Genomic DNA, 5,443 nt, shown 5'->3' on the forward strand with positions numbered 1-5,443 from the left:
GCATATCCTGTTTTTCTAGGTTATGATTCACATTTAATGTGTAAAACTCAACAGTGAACTCGGATGAGCAAAGTCATAAATAGGTTTCTGCATGAGACATTGTCTTGAAGAGTGGTAAACTCAAGGTCACACTAATGAAAATCTGTAAATTCATCTCTTGTCACACATGCCACTCCTATGCTATGTTTACATTGTAACTTTTTTTCTTTTTACATTGTAACCGCTGTTGTCCTGAGAGAATCCAACAACAAATATATCCAATACTAAGATGCTACCCCTAATCTACTCTTCTCACACACATTCCTTGTATTTAATTATGTTACCTCTGAATGTTATAGATATACATAAAAAGGAAATTAAATGATTATGAGGTAGCATTTTCTTACAAGTACAATCTTACTTCAATATGTGCCTGAAGTGCATTTTAAATGTACTCATGATAACAGCATTTAAACAATGTTTTCTCACCTGCTGTAGGTCCACCAGGCAAAAGGGGAAGAAGAGGACGCAATGGAGACTCTGGTGAGTGTGTTTTAACTCCAAGTTTTCAAACTGTTAAATCATGAAAATGATTTGCTGGCCACAGTCTGTGGGACAGTTAATAAATGTCCCCTTAACCACAATTTCCAAGTGCCTGAGGAATCTTTCAGTACAATTACATGCTAGCGTTGGATTATGTGTCCAGTGACTAACATTCCAAAGGGTTTGGTTTATTATAGTAGCTGTTACCATTAGTTACATTTTTACTGAACCTCCAGTTAGAGGTGCAGACACAAGTCAGCCACAAAAATCCTGTTCAAAGGGGCCATTTTCTGGAAGACACATGTGCATAGCTCCAGGATCACATTAAATGGAAGAAAAAATCTTCAATCTCAATTATGTATATGTAGAGTATCAGTGGTAAGCTGAAGTGGAACATGTTGATTATACAATGACTACCCTCTGTACTACCCTCTCTACTCTCCATAAATAGCTCATTCAAATTACTGCATGTAGAGGTCCATTCTCTGTTACAGAGTACTGGATTCTATTTGATTTTCTATTGTGAGTTTCTCTTGTAAAAATATGTGTTTGAATGTGTAAATTTGACACATTGGATTAAAAAAAAATCTATATATTATAAATATACTAAACAATGTTTTAATTTAATAAATAGATCATAAAATCTATTGTTTTGCCATTTTTTTTTACAGAAGTAAACATCAAAATCTAAAGAGGAAAAACAGGGCAATCCTTCTATTATGCAAGACAATAGTCTCATGGTCTTTGCAGAAACAGCATGGTGTATGGCTGTGATGAAAAAGCATGCCCTTATAAGCCAATATCTATAGTCACATGAGCAAAAACTTAATTAAACTTGTCTACGACCACACACACACACATCCATGATGTGGTCTAAAGTCAGGCCAAAACAAATCACTTGATTGTCACATAAATATTTCTTAAGTTTGGACGTTCCTTACTTAAAAAAACATGCCAATGATCCATTTGAGCCGTTTTGTTACACAGACTCACCCTCATAGAAATGATGCATGTTCTCTTAGAAGTAAAGACTCATATGTCTATATGAGCATCTCGGCACTCTAGGGCTTGTTGTTGTTGTTGTTGTTGTTGTTTTTCCTCACTTAGACTAAAATAAAACACAAATAAGTCTTCTCTCCATTTATGCCATTTTCCTCCATGTCTGGGTCAGGCGTATGGTGCTTCTGTCAGAAAACAAATTTGGTGTCTGTGCTTCTCATCAATCAACAGTTGAGAAAGATTTTAGCTATTTTAGGGAGACTTTTTAAAACTGTACCACTGAAGCAGTGCAAATGCAAGCTGAATCCATCCACATTCACATCAGTGTTTGCCTGGCTAGAGGGTTTCCAAACCTGGGAAACGCAGACCTTTAGGGTAAATGGAACATCCTTTTATCTGGTCACCTACAGCCCACATCAACCAGCTAATTGAAAGAGGAGTGCAAATGAGAAAAATACCAGGGTGTTTATGCAGGAACTGAAGTTCAGAGTGACATAAGTAAACATAAGTAAAAGCAGTTTGAAAATGAAGAGATCGTTGTTTGGTTGGGTTAGAGGTTGAGAAGGCAGTAGAAATCTCAAGTCAAGCTGCTGCGGTTATCTGTGCCGAAGCAAAACTGGTCATCAGTGTTGAATGCACAAGGCCTGAACCATTCATAAGCAGTTAGAGAACCCAAGACCTGAAGCAAATTACTCATGGCTAATAAAACTGTGGCCACAGAGTTTTCATATAAAATTCTCACTTGCTTAAAGGGCACTTTACATTCTTCTACTGTATATGATGCTGTGTCTTTCTGGCTTTAAACTGCATTCATGCTTTTAAGTTCAAGATGTTGACTTTTACAAATACAAACATTTTATGAAATCAGATTAATATTTAAATAAATGCTTTACAGTTTTTTAAAATTGGTTTGGTACTATTTTCATAATTCAGGCACCGTGGGAAAAACCTTCTAGCATGACGATTCCAGGCTTGACACTACTCTGAAGTTATATCACCACAAGCTTCATCCATGGCTTGAAGGGTGACATGCTCATGGGGATGGCGATCATACACCTTCCATCTCCATGTAGAGAAGAATTCCTCAATTGGGTTGAGGAAAGGAGAGTATGCGGGAAGGTAGAGGGTCATGAACCGAGGATGTGCCTGAAACCATTCCCGAACCAGCTCTGCATGGTGGAAACTGACATTGTCCCACACGTTAACATAGATGACATCGTCACCCTGACAGGCCTGCTCAACAGTGTCCAGCTCCATTACCCTCTAAAATAATAATAATTTGGTTAGCTCTTTTACAAATAATAGTTGACATTGTTAGTCAGTACTGTAAATTGCATGTCATACAGTACACCAATTTAGTGTTGTACCTGAACATATTCTGAACGCAGTTGTTTCACCCAGGCATTGTTTCTCTCAAAAGGCACCAAGTAATTTGTTTTATAGAAAGCTGGTGCTTCTTCAAAAGGCAGGCAATAGTTGGAAGGCTAATTGACGGCACATTGGCAAAGGTGTCATTGCTGTTCTCAATAGCCTGCTTGATTTCAGACAGCCGTATGTCATTCCTTGCCCTGACCATTTCCACCACAGCTAACTCCTGCTGGTCAGTCAAAACACATGGGCGAACACCACCAGATTGTCTCCTGTTAATTCTGAGAGGACAACAGTATGCTGTCAATATTTTACAATTACAAATTACATAAAACTGTGACAATTACATGTTGTTCTACTATACAGCAATGCCATTACTGTAACAGTACTATATTGTAAAAGTAGAGTGAAGTTACTATAGCAGAGTTACCATTTTTCCTGGCGAAAAGTTCTGATGATAGAGCTGACAGTTGACCTTTGTAAGTTAGGCTGAACTTTGGTCCATGTCCACCTCTCTGTTAAGGAGCTCCACCACCTCTTTCTCTTGGTCCATGTCCACCTCTCTGTTGAGGAGCACCACCACCTCTTCGATGCACGTTTCCTCTCTCTACAAGTCTATCCCGCTCCATGTTTGAACATTGCAAAGTCTCACACACAGCTCTACTTATATGAGCTAATTGTGATCATCAGGTGAAAATAATTAGTAATTGGTCTTTCTTGACTGAAAGATTGAAAGTATTTTATATATAAGATTGAAAATCTATGGACATAATAAATGATTAATTGATTAAACATTAATAAGCTCTGGTGCGTTTTTGTGTATTTCGCCTAAATGTGACATACCCAATTTCAAAGGTTTACCCTACACACATACAATGGAGGAAATGAAAAAAAATGGTGTCATTGTATAGAAAACCCTTTGAACTACAAAATATGATTGTAATTCTTCATAAATAACATTATATATGTTTTAAATATTACAATAAACACTAAAAAAACATCGGCGCTTTTGGATTTTTTTTCTGTTTTTTTTTTTTTTTGAAAGTCTGTTATTCAGGTTCTATTTGCTTCAGCTCCCTGCAACTTATATTGTTTGATTCCACTAGGTGCCAAGATGTACCAGAAAAAAATAATCTTTCAAATAACAGCTTCTAAACAGGGGTTATTGAATTATAACCGAAGGGAGTAAAATTGTCCCTTTTTTGCGTCTAAAAGTGTCTTTGTGAGTTTCCTTTGCAAAAACAGGTTTTATAAAGCATATTGCCCCCAGAATCCTATTTTACTATGTGCCATAGCACTTTTCTTGATTATTGACTTAATTTATTTTCATTTTTATGTTTGTCTAATTAGTAATATACAAAATGGCATAAGCGAATTATACCAAATATCAAATTTTGTGTTTTATACAATCAGTTTTTTTCTTTCAGGAGACACAAGACTCTATAAATTGTAAAATCCATGTGGTTTATTACAATCTAAAACAGAATCCACATCCTCCAGCTTTATATCATTCCATTTATGTTCATAATTTTAGTCCCTCAGCATCAGCATCCTGCCTGGAGATCGCGAGCTGCGCCGCTAGCTCCGAGCTAACTGCTTCTGCCATGAGCTCGCAGCTGCTGTCTGGTCTTCAGAATGTGAAACAAAGAAATAGCTGTTTATAAACACAGCACTGTAATAATATCCATGTATATTTACTGAAACGCATCCTTACTGTCAATACATTGTTTTTCAGATTGTTAGCTATGCTTTTACGTTTCAAAATAATGATTCTATTAAAAACGGAGCAAAAGCGCTCATATGTGCTCACCAGACACGCGTCCTCTCTTCTCCACCGCGCCGCTGAATGTACTTCATCATCTATAACTTTCATTATAATGTTCATAGATTGCCATTATCCGAGCCGTCGATGTGTTAGCCTTCCAGCACGCTCAAAACAGCTCCAGCGCTGACCCGGATCCTCTCTCTCCCCCCTCCTGTCTATTGACCCAGAGGTGTCAAATTTCACGGCTCTGAGTGGCCGGCGCGCTTGAGTGGCGTGTAATCTAAACCTATTGCCGCCCACTGAGCAGCCCAGAGTAGCCCAGAGTTGTAGAACATAAAAGCCGCTGGCCGGAGTTGCTATGATTTGGAGAGCGCGTGTTTGCCAAAAGATCGTCTTTTTTTCTCTGGTGCGCTTCTGTTGCGCTTCTGCGACAAAACAGTGGATTTCTCACCAATGCGAGCACACAGAAACGTGAAAATGGTCTCGTTTGAAAGAAGAAATCCTAACCTAAAAGATAATATATAGTGTTTGGCTGTTTGCGGCTGACTGAAGCAATTGTGCGAGTAGGAATGTGACGCATCTAAATGTTTCCTCAGAGGTATCAAATTTCACATCGTGATTCTATTGAAGGTCATTCGATCTGTGATTGACACACAATGAAATAATCTACATAGTCAAATTCCTGAGAATAAGAGCTTTCTTGTGATATATATGACTTGACTGTTTTGTGAAAAATATAAAAAATACACATTCTTCGGAAAAATTATTCGCAATCATTAGGCGGAAATT

At 37.7% G+C, this 5,443-nt stretch overlaps 1 protein-coding gene across 1 annotated transcript in view; it reads left to right on the forward strand.

The window, feature by feature from the left end:
• Nucleotides 1-481: 481 nt before the first annotated feature.
• col25a1 (collagen type XXV alpha 1 chain) overlaps nucleotides 482-5,443 on the forward strand; it is a 345,048-nt gene continuing 340,086 nt past the window's right edge. Inside the window, exon 1 of the mRNA XM_016575979.1 lies at nucleotides 482-522. The gene's annotated coding sequence lies outside the window, so the exon portion shown is untranslated. The remainder of the gene's footprint in view (nucleotides 523-5,443) is intronic.

This window comes from Sinocyclocheilus rhinocerous, unplaced genomic scaffold (assembly GCF_001515625.1).
Source record: "Sinocyclocheilus rhinocerous isolate Xijiao unplaced genomic scaffold, SAMN03320098_v1.1 scaffold1015, whole genome shotgun sequence".
NCBI lineage: Eukaryota > Metazoa > Chordata > Actinopteri > Cypriniformes > Cyprinidae > Sinocyclocheilus > Sinocyclocheilus rhinocerous.